Raw genomic sequence first — 12,666 nt, 5'->3', positions numbered from 1 at the left:
TAGACTACCATAGGGTCCTTTTAATTAGATCGACAGATGATCTTTTTATCTAGGCCACCAAGGAGTCCTTTCAGCTATATCATCACATGATATTCCTAACTAGATTTTTGTATCAATCTGTTTAACTAGACCACTCAAGGGGTCTAATTATGGAATAGTACAATATAATACAAGGGTCTTTACTATCACGTAAAAGCCCATTGAGGATTTAATATAGTACCTTTGGATATCCTACTATGAATCCCTTATACGAATGATATGGAAGATTCTACGAGGATTTGGATAACAAAAACTTGGATTACACCAAAAACATAAAAGGAAACACATAAGCACATAATCACATAGTTGTTCAACTTGGTTATCAATTTGTTATTAACTTGTTATTGATTGAAAATGGATATGGAAACCAGTAGATGGACTTCAATGTCCCCTGGGATCTATCTAAAAAGATAGGAAGATCTTCCAAAAATTCGATTTTTGTTTCAAAAGAAACGTAATATTCGAATTAAGGAACACATCAATTTTTTTGGATTTATGAAAATACCTTAGGTACCCTTATTAAGGATTTATAGTGGTACTTTGGGTATTCGTCCAGTGTTGTAACTTGCGCCTTGTACTTCGTTTTCCTTAGAAGAAACGAGTACTTGGGAACTTCATGGAAACGCAAGATATCATAAAATGGAAAAAAAAATTTGGGTGATAGTTTGCTTTTCAAGGAATACGATTCCTTAATTGTCGGTATTGTAAGGGATATGTTCTTTATACATACTGTGACACCTGTGTCACTTCAACCATCAAACAAATACCAAACCAATGAGATATTGTATTTCATACGTGGGAATTATATTTTCACATGTGTATCATTTGCACATATCAACTCTTGTTCGATTTCGGGCTTTAGATCGCTTTCTGGAGGGTTATAAGCACACTGATGCGTAAACATAACCAGTTTAATGCAACAAACACTCCGGAATAGTGACATAGGCATAACATACCTTAAATAACCATTACATAACTTAGAAATAAGTTTTGGAAGGTTTGGTATGCCGAAATCAAGTTAATTCGCTTATAGGGACTAAAATTGACAAACTACGAAAGTATGCCGATTTGAACTGTAACAAACATTCCGGAACATGCCCATAAGTTAAACACACCCTAAATATCCTTTACATAGCTTAGAAATAGGCTTTGAGGGGTTCGGTGTGCTAAAATAAACTTTTGGGTCATCCAGGGACTAAAAGCGTCAAAAAGTGCATAAGTTTGCATTTTCGCGCATATCTTACGTTCTGAATACATCCGGACATCCAAAAATTTATGTTATCATTAAAATATTATGTTTTAGTGATTGGCTTGTCAAAAATCCATTCGTCGCGCAATTTGGATCGTTTTTGCGTCCGTTACGACTTCCGTCGTAATTAACCGAACAACGCAATCGTACGGCCAAACGAACCGACATCCGAGATATTTTTGAGCACATTTTAAGTTCCCTATACTTTAACTTCATTTTAGAGCTTTGAAATGGGGTTAACGGGGCTTAAACGGGTCAAAAATGCATTAAAAACCAAGTTTGGAGGTGCAGGGGCCTGTTCTGCCAAAATTCAAACTTTCTGACCTGCAGGGTCCTTACGGACCGTAAGACCTACTCCATACGGTCCGTAAGGAGGTGCCAGTGACCAGAAATTGCATTCCAGCTTGATCCAGCTGTTCCTCACTTGTGCAAATGGTTTTGGGCAATCTATGGGCTGGTTTTGGGTGCCCATTGTATTGCAAATCAGTGGGTACAAGTGTAGGGATGAGATTTAACGCTTGGGGAACAAGAAACGATCTTAACGGTTCCATGTTTCCTATAAATACCCCCCCATGTCTTGCTCATTTTCCCTCACATTTGAAATCTGATTCAAAGCTCTCTAAGTGGAAGCTTATATACTTCCTACCTGAGAGTGAATCGGGTTCAAATCTTGCGGGGACCTTCTGTAAGTATTCTTTCGTGTTTTTCGTTCATTTTAGCATTAAAGTCAAACTGTGTTTGACTTTCTGCATTGACCAGTTTATGGTCAATGCGAAGTTCGTTTGAACTTCATAACGTGAGCGTAATCACGATGGTTATGGTCCCTGGTGACTATACCTACTGATTACCACGTTATCTAGGCTCAGTGACGAGTCGTGGTTTCGGCCAAAATGCGTTTTCTCGCGTATTTTGTAACCAAACTACTCTAGGTATTAAAACCGTTTGTTTTAATACCAAACCTGTTTTCTAACGTTACTAAACATGTTCTAGCATGTTTAGCTCGTCGCTTTTAGATTTGTGCTTGTTTAGGGTCGTAAGGGTAAGCGATCTAATCAATCGCTTATGCTTACGAACCCGGCCCATTTGGTCGATCTTTAGGATTCGACCAAACATTTTAGGTGACCATAGTTGTATAGGGAATAACCTTCCAAGGTTATACCTTATGGTCACGACGTTTAAGTAGTTGTATGATAGGTAATGTATGTGCCTTAGGTAAATTACCAAAATGCCCTTTTTACGCATAAATTCATTTTAAGCATATGTAACCTAAGTTTTGACATCTAAACTGATTAGACAATAATACTAGACATGTTAAGGCATACATTACTTGTCATAGGACTAGTTAGGCGTTCCGAACGCGTTTTACGCAAACGAATCGTTAAAGTAGCGTAAGCTACCTAAACGGGTCGTAATGGGTCGTAAGCACTTAGATTAGGTTCCATCTTAGTATGTAGGCTTTGTTAGACCATATCATATGAGTTCCAATATTCATTTGGTTTACGAAACCTCATACTATCCGATCTTCCGAGTTATGTCCGGTTATTAATGTAGTTACCTATATTAGGTGCCGTTTGATTTCCGTGATCCCTCTAGCTTTGCTTGGTTGTTAGTCAAGACATCTAAGCACCCTCAAGTGAGTACATAGTCCCCTCTTTTACTGTTTTCCAAACATTTTGGGGTGAAACACATGTGCCTACTTGCTACTTTCGTGCTTTCTTGTTTTCATATCATATACTTGCTATGTTCATTAGTACACTATTAGTACATGATTTCATTATGTTTTGCTATGTATGTTTACTTGACATGCTAAGCACATAGTTTTACATTACATTTCTTTTGCTATGTATGTTCATTTAACATGCTAGCACATTGATTTACATGACTTTTCTGCTTTGTATGTTACTTAGCATACTTAGTACATTGTTTTCACATAACTTGGTTACATTTGGTATGACATTTGGTTTGCATAAACGGTTCTTTACTACATTCATTAACATTAGCTACGCCGCTCGGTAGTAAGTAATGGTACCATAGGACTTGACAAATCCCGTTCCTGACACCCTAGGTTTGTTTGGGTGAAAGGAATGACTGAATCCGTGAACATTTTACTTTGATAACCTTTACTCTAAGGTTATCCTGCTGTCTCAAGGCTTGAATGTAATGCGTTATCTTACCACATAAATGTTTGTATCAATAAAAACAAGTTTTCTACTTGGCAAAACATAACTTTTTGATTTATTCAAAATACTTTGTTTTGTTCCTTTTTACTTATGGTTAAGTATTCTCATTTTGTTACTTACCATACATAACTTTTGTTTACACATAACTACATGACTATATTTTGAGTTTTAAACATTGACAATGGTTTAGACAAGAACATTTGATGATTGGTTTGAACATGAACTATATGCTTTGGTGGTTTGTTTAAGTGACTTAAGTAACGATATGTGTGTAGTATGCTACAAGCATGGTGGATACGCCGCTGGTACTTCCTATATATAAGTGCTTGTATTATATTACATGGCGTAGCGTTATTTAAATCATTCATTTGGACTTATACATTTTTACACAAATAACATACTTTTTTCACAAGACATTGTTTTACAAAACAGTTTGATTTGTACAAACTCCTTTTTACTTGGTTATTCACTTAACCTTACATCATTCTTTTTAACTATACCTATCTATCATCGATTTTCAAACGTTTTATAAAAGCAAACACTTAAACTGGATTCATGACAAGTTTTTGTTAAACATTTTCTTAAACCTAAGACATGAATCCTATTTTTCATAAAACCTATGTACTCGCCGGCATTTTTATGCTGACGTACTTTCACATGTGTTTCAGGTACAATAGTTGATGATATTTGATGATGATATTGATGTCTGCTCACATAGGATTGGACGAGGCCTTAATGACCATAAAAGATGCAAGACTAGTTAAATTTTGTTTTACTTCTTGTTTGTTAAGACATTGTAACTCTTTATATCAATAAAACAACATTTCAATTTTCCATGTGTTATGAAACGATGATTCTGTTACAACACTCCCCGATGATTCCGCCACGTTTTGTTGTTTTACGTGGTCGGGGTGTGACAGAAAAGTTGGTATCAGAGCTCATGGGTATAGGGAATTAGGTTATTAGTAATGCTTTGACCTAGTCTATAACCTTCCTAGGACCCTAACGCAAGTTTACTTGCGTTTAGTCATAAAACAATACCGTCACTTATCCTTAGGTGACAACCACAACAAGAACATAAATTTGATCCGCTTTGAAAACTAATCATCTATTCTAGGATGATTGATTACTAGGTTTTAAACCCTTTGTTATAAGGTTTTGAACCCTTCCAGTTTGACTCATATTTGGCTTAGTGCCTTTCGAGTTTTCAAAATCTCGTCAAAGTTTGGGTCTAAATAATGTGAACACGTGCAAACTGGAAGAGTGAATGCCTGTACTCTGAGTTTTCTGTCTAAGGCTAGAGTGTTCGTACAAATCCGCAATATCGGACCAGTCACTCTTACATGGGAACTCTTGGGGTGAGTGTTCACTTATAGGCGAGCATGTCTTCAGCGATGCATTATTATGACCTGCTTACTTTGATTCTTCACCATCTCATTTGTTTGCCTTAGGTAACAAACAAATGATCGCAATTTCTATGCGTTGTCATTTTGTTTTGATCACCCGATAACCTTTCACTTGTTTCTTCCTATGTCTTTCATTTTCTTCTAGAATGTCTCTTTATCTCAGCAACGGTCAGATGTCCAAGCAAGCAGCCAAACTTGCCCAGCAAATAGGCGAAGTAGTTCTGAAGACCCTGGACTTAGGTATTGCCATGTCCCGCCTCAAAAATGGAGCCACTCAAGAATCACTGAGGAAAGTAGAAGTCAAACCTGCACCAAAATCAAGGAAGCGTAAGGCTTCAAAGAAACCCGCAGTAGTTGCACCTAATCCAGCGGGACCTAGCCAAAAGGCAACACCACCTGCTAAGAAGCATTACAAGGGAACGGCACCACTATGCGACAAATGTAATGGGCATCACCAAGCTCACTTACAGTGTCGTCTGTGTGAATCATGTGGGCGAGTTGGTCACCTGGCGAGTGTTTGTCGAATTAACCCAAACCAAGGTGGTCCAAATCAACCACAAGTCAATTCTGCTCAAGCTCGTTTTCCCCGTGGATTGTGCTACAACTGTGGCAAGATAGGTCATTTCATGAACAAATGCCCAAAGCTTGCTAAGGCAAATCCGACCCACGGATGAGCAGTTGGCTGACTAGAAGATGTTGTTGTCTTATGCTTCTGTTTCATTTGTTTTCTTGTAATGTGAAACAATCTGTTTTGTTTATAAATAAATTGTTATTCACAATTCTGATGTACAAATGTAGTTACATGTGTGTATGGCATTTCTCTATAATACCTACATCAAGGAACCTTGTTCTTTACAAACTACTCTTATGATTCTCCCTTTCAAGTGATTGCTCATGATTTCCTCAAAATTTTAAGTACTCGTCTCATTCTAGCAAGACGAAGTACATGAAATGAAATGACATTATGAGTAATCGTGCTCTTCGCACATTTTTTTTTTTGCCTTTGAATCCCTGGTTAGATAACTAAGGGTATTTTCAAATCTCATACTCGTTACGTTCTAATTTTTCAACATGCATAACATAAGTTTTCAAAACAGCCTTCATGACTTCAAAAACATTTTATATAGTTTGAAAACATTTTTTTTATTTACTTAACATATCATATGCATAATTTCGAAAACATTGTCTATATTTTCAAAAACAACCTTCATGATTTCAAAATGTTATTAATACAGTATAATTACTTATATCAAGTGCATGATTTCAAAAGCATCATTCATGTTTTCAAAAACCTTATATTTTCAAAATTCATCTTGCATGATTTTAAAACATTTTTTTTAAATATACCTACTTAATACACCTACTTTATGATTTCAAAAGTATTATATATATAAGGTTTCCAAAAACATTAAACACATTTTAGAACCCCATGCATAGTTTTCAAAATATTTTCCTCATACATTGACTTAACCTTCAAATTCCGCTTCATGTGTCGCCTTGGCATATCTAGCATCTCAACTTCATAAGCATTTTTACTTCATGTTTTGACTTAAGCACATCCAGTGCAAGGTTTCAAAACATCTTCAACTTCTAAAATCCATATGGGATCTTCTTATCATTTCAATTAGATCCTTGTGCATAATTATCATTCAAATCAGAGTCCTTAATTGGATTCTTTGTGTACCTTAATTCGAACATTTCGGTTCCTTATAATCAAAATCGAATTTTCTCTTTAAGATCTTTTCTAACTTCATAGTTAGATTCTTGATAATGTTTAAAGCACCAATCAAAATCCACTGATTGGATACCTGGTGTGCATTAAATACATGCGCTCAGTTAACAGAACAAATTAACAAAATCATGACAAGTTTAAAATCAAGATAAACAATTTTGTGGTTATGTGACTATGTGTTTATGCATTTTGCGTTTTCTTTTATGCATATTTTGTGTTTTTATACTCTGGATATTCGTTATCCAAATCCTCGTAGAACCTTTCATATCTTCATATGAGGGACTCGTAGTAGGATATTCGAAGGTACTATCTCAAATCCTTAATTGGGCTTCTACGTGATCGTTAAGACCCTTGGATTATATAGTACCATTCCATCATTCAAAGAGACCCCTTTTAGTGGTATAGGTCAAAAGATTGATTCAAATTCTGGTTGAGAATGACATGCGATGATATAAGCTGAAAAGACTCCTTGGCGGTCTGGAGATCATTTATTGACTCAATTAAAAAGGACCCCATTATGGTCTAATCACAATCATCACAGGCTCGTTCATCGTTTTCCTCCCCTACACATTATAAGATGCACTACGTGACTATGCAAGGAATTACGTAATTATGGATGCATACATAATTATGAAGTTCAGTGCACAGAAACCGCGGTAAGACTTATTATGTGTAAGAACCGATAGTGGCAACCATAACAAAATGTGAACAATGTAATAGAGGTACGGTGGACGCACCAATAACACTTTATATACTTGTATATAAGTGACCCTCTCACATTGCAAGCATGATGTTATTTAAAGTTACTAGAAGTTCAGGACTCTAACCAGTGCTGTTCGATCTTTTCAACTTCATGTTTCAAGCTCTCGCAAGTTTCCTCTAAATAAATTTCGGGACGAAATTTCCTGAAGTAGGGGAGACTGTGACACCTGTGTCACTTCAACCATCAAACAAATACCAAACCAATGAGATATTGTATTTCATACTTGGGAATTATATTTTCACATGTGTATCATTTGCACATATCAACTCTTGTTCGATTTCGGGCTTTAGATCGCTTTCTGGAGGGTTATAAGCACACTGATGCGTAAACATAACCAGTTTAATGCAACAAACACTCCAGAATAGTGACATAGGCATAACATACCTTAAATAACCATTACATAACTTAGAAATAAGTTTTGGAAGGTTTGGTATGCCGAAATCAAGTTAATTCGTTTATAGGGACTAAAATTGACAAACTACGAAAGTATGCCGATTTGAACTGTAACAAACATTCCGGAACATGCCCATAAGTTAAACACACCCTAAATATCCTTTACATAGCTTAGAAATAGGCTTTGAGGGGTTCGGTGTGCTAAAATAAACTTTTGGGTCATCCAGGGACTAAAAGCGTCAAAAAGTGCATAAGTTTGCATTTTCGCGCATATCTTACGTTCTGAATACATCCGGACATCCAAAAATTTATGTAATCATTAAAATATTATGTTTTAGTGATTGGCTTGTCAAAAATCCATTCGTCGCGCAATTTGGATCGTTTTTGCGTCCGTTACGACTTCCGTCGTAATTAACCGAACAACGCAATCGTACGGCCAAACGAACCGACATCCGAGATATTTTTGAGCACATTTTAAGTTCCCTATACTTTAACTTCATTTTAGAGCTTTGAAATTGGGTTAACGGGGCTTAAACGGGTCAAAAATGCATTAAAAACCAAGTTTGGAGGTGCAGGGGCCTGTTCTGCCAAAATTCAAACTTTCTGACCTGCAGGGTCCTTACGGACCGTAAGACCTACTCCATACGGTCCGTAAGCAGGTGCCAGTGACCAGAAATTGCATTCCAGCTTGATCCAGTTGTTCCTCACTTGTGCAAATGGTTTTGGGCAATCTATGGGCTGGTTTTGGGTGCCCATTGTATTGCAAATCAGTGGGTACAAGTGTAGGGATGAGATTTAACGCTTGGGGAACAAGAAACGATCTTAACGGTTCCATGTTTCCTATAAATACCCCCCCATGTCTTGCTCATTTTCCCTCACATTTGAAATCTGATTCAAAGCTCTCTAAGTGGAAGCTTATATACTTCCTACCTGAGAGTGAATCGGGTTCAAATCTTGCGGGGACCTTCTGTAAGTATTCTTTCGCGTTTTTCGTTCATTTTAGCATTAAAGTCAAACTGTGTTTGACTTTCTGCATTGACCAGTTTATGGTCAATGCGAAGTTCGTTTGAACTTCATAACGTGAGCGTAATCACGATGGTTATGGTCCCTGGTGACTATACCTACTGATTACCACGTTATCTAGGCTCAGTGACGAGTCATGGTTTCGGCCAAAATGCGTTTTCTCACGTATTTTGTAACCAAACTACTCTAGGGTATTAAAACCGTTTGTTTTAATACCAAACCTGTTTTCTAACGTTACTAAACATGTTCTAGCATGTTTAGCTCGTCGCTTTTAGATTTGTGCTTGTTTAGGGTCGTAAGGGTAAGCGATCTAATCAATCGCTTATGCTTACGAACCCGGCCCATTTGGTCGATCTTTAGGATTCGACCAAACATTTTAGGTGACCATAGTTGTATAGGGAATAACCTTCCAAGGTTATACCTTATGGTCACGACGTTTAAGTAGTTGTATGATAGGTAATGTATGTGCCTTAGGTAAATTACCAAAATGCCCTTTTTACGCATAAATTCATTTTAAGCATATGTAACCTAAGTTTTGACATCTAAACTGATTAGACAATAATACTAGATATGTTAAGGCATACATTACTTGTCATAGGACTAGTTAGGCGTTCCGAACGCGTTTTACGCAAACGACGCGTTAAAGTAGCGTAAGCTACCTAAACGGGTCGTAATGGGTCGTAAGCACTTAGGTTAGGTTCCATCTTAGTATGTAGGCTTTGTTAGACCATATCATATGAGTTCCAATATTCATTTGGTTTACGAAACCTCATACTATCCGATCTTCCGAGTTAGGTCCGGTTATTAATGTAGTTACCTATATTAGGTGTCGTTTGATTTCCGTGATCCCTCTAGCTTTGCTTGGTTGTTAGTCAAGACATCTAAGCACCCTCAAGTGAGTACATAGTCCCCTCTTTTACTGTTTTCCAAACATTTTGGGGTGAAACACATGTGCCTACTTGCTACTTTCGTGCTTTCTTGTTTTCATATCATATACTTGCTATGTTCATTAGTACACTATTAGTACATGATTTCATTATGTTTTGCTATGTATGTTTACTTGACATGCTAAGCACATAGTTTTACATTACATTTCTTTTGCTATGTATGTTCATTTAACATGCTAGCACATTGATTTACATGACTTTTCTGCTTTGTATGTTACTTAGCATACTTAGCACATTGTTTTCACATAACTTTGTTACATTTGGTATGACATTTGGTTTGCATAAACGGTTCTTTACTACATTCATTAACATTAGCTACGCCGCTCGGTAGTAAGTAATGGTACCATAGGACTTGACAAATCCCGTTCCTGACACCCTAGGTTTGTTTGGGTGAAAGGAATGACTGAATCCGTGAACATTTTACTTTGATAACCTTTACTCTAAGGTTATCCTGCTGTCTCAAGGCTTGAATGTAATGCGTTATCTTACCACATAAATGTTTGTATCAATAAAAACAAGTTTTCTACTTGGCAAAACATAACTTTTTGATTTATTCAAAATACTTTGTTTTGTTCCTTTTTACTTATGGTTAAGTATTCTCATTTTGTTACTTACCATACATAACTTTTGTTTACACATAACTACATGACTATATTTTGAGTTTTAAACATTGACAATGGTTTAGACAAGAACATTTGATGATTGGTTTGAACATGAACTATATGCTTTGGTGGTTTGTTTAAGTGACTTAAGTAACGATATGTGTGTAGTATGCTACAAGCATGGTGGATACGCCGCTGGTACTTCCTATATATAAGTGCTTGTATTATATTACATGGCGTAGCGTTATTTAAATCATTCATTTGGACTTATACATTTTTACACAAATAACATACTTTTTTCACAAGACATTGTTTTACAAAACAGTTTGATTTGTACAAACTCCTTTTTACTTGGTTATTCACTTAACCTTACATCATTCTTTTTAACTATACCTATCTATCATCGATTTTCAAACGTTTTATAAAAGCAAACACTTAAACTGGATTCATGACAAGTTTTTGTTAAACATTTTCTTAAACCTAAGACATGAATCCTATTTTTCATAAAACCTATGTACTCGCCGGCATTTTTATGCTGACGTACTTTCACATGTGTTTCAGGTACAATAGTTGATGATATTTGATGATGATATTGATGTCTGCTCACATAGGATTGGACGAGGCCTTAGTGACCATAAAAGATGCAAGACTAGTTAAATTTTGTTTTACTTCTTGTTTGTTAAGACATTGTAACTCTTTATATCAATAAAACAACATTTCAATTTTCCATGTGTTATGAAACGATGATTCTGTTACAACACTCCCCTACGATTCCGCCACGTTTTGTTGTTTTACGTGGTCGGGGTGTGACACATACAACCTCATAAATACATTGCAAAAAGATTTATTTATAAACAATGATAACAACTGTTTCATGGACCTTGACAACAAAAGAAAATAATACACAAGACATGATTATTTCTAAAGGGTGTTGTCTTCTAGTCGGTCAGATGCTCATCACGGTGCTGGATTAGCATTAGCAAGCTTTGGGCAATTTCTTCGGAAATGACCCATCTCGCCACAATTGTAGCAAGAACCTGGTGGAAAGCGAGCTTGAGCAGGATTGTTGTCAGCTTGATTTGGTGCAACTGCAGCTCGGAAAACCTTTGCTGTGTGACCTTTAAGTCCACAAATTTGGCATTCGCGGCACTTGACCCTAGCATGATGATGTAGGTTACATTGGTTGCACAAGGGTGAAGTTCCATTGTATGGCTTCCTAGCAGGGGGTTGAGCTGGTTGGTTGGGGACAGCTTGATCATTGTGAGTAACCATGGCGAAGTTCTGAGAAGCCTTTCGCTTCTTTGACTTCTTAGGGGATCCAGTCTGTTCATCCATGGTCTTTAATTTCTCGATTGGTTTCAATTCCTCGACCGGTTTCTTGTCACCCTTTCGGAAAAGCTTACGTTTCCTGATCTGAGATTCAGTCAAGGTTGCAGATAGCTCAATGGCCTGCCTAACCGTAGTGGGGTTACTACCAGTAACAATGTCCTGAACTGAGTCAGGGAGGCCATCAATGTATTTTTCGATCGCCTTATCCAAAGGCGTAACCATGGAAGGACACAACAGGCTCAGCTCCTCATATCGATCAGTGTATGCTCGATGTTCGTCGCTGTCTTGCTTAAGATCGTCGAATTCCCTTTCTAAGGCCCTGATCTCGTGACGAGGACAGAATTCCTTCATCATCAGTGCTCGAAGCTCTTCCCACTTTTGAGCCAGTGCCACTTCGGCACCCCTATCTCTCATCACACCGTACCACCATGTCAAAGCTCGTTTCTCAAAAACACTAGATGCAAAATCTACCTTTCGCTCGTTTGGACATTGAACATGTCTGAAGGTGCTCTCTAAACTCTCGAACCATTGCAGAAGTGCAGTCGCTCCTTGAGACCCAGAAAACTTTGATGGCTTAGCCGAGTTGAACGTCTTGAAGCTGCAGGGGGCATTATTGTTGTTGAGGGCTTGGTTACATTGGGCAACGATGTTCGGGATTGCAGCAGTTATTTGCTGTGTAATGACAGCTGCCAGATTTTCAATAGATACCGGATTTTCGCGTCGTGGAGGCATTCTAAAAAAGGGGAAACAAGAGAGAAAACAAATGAAATGGCATGGGGTTAGAATAGGATGTTGCAATTACCAACCAAAAATCATGGGTGATGGTCATTTGTTTGAACCACGAAGCAAACCAACGACACACAAAGGCTGAATCAAAGTAAATAGATCCTCATAATGCATCGCGAAGACATGCTCGCCTATAAGTGGACACTCACCCCAAGAGTTCCCAGGTAAGAGTGACTGGTCCGATTATGTGGATTTGTACGAACACTCAAGCCTTAGA

This window comes from Helianthus annuus, chromosome 16 (genome assembly GCF_002127325.2).
Source record: "Helianthus annuus cultivar XRQ/B chromosome 16, HanXRQr2.0-SUNRISE, whole genome shotgun sequence".
In the NCBI taxonomy this organism is placed as follows: domain Eukaryota; kingdom Viridiplantae; phylum Streptophyta; class Magnoliopsida; order Asterales; family Asteraceae; genus Helianthus; species Helianthus annuus.
This window is presented reverse-complemented; position numbering follows the sequence as displayed.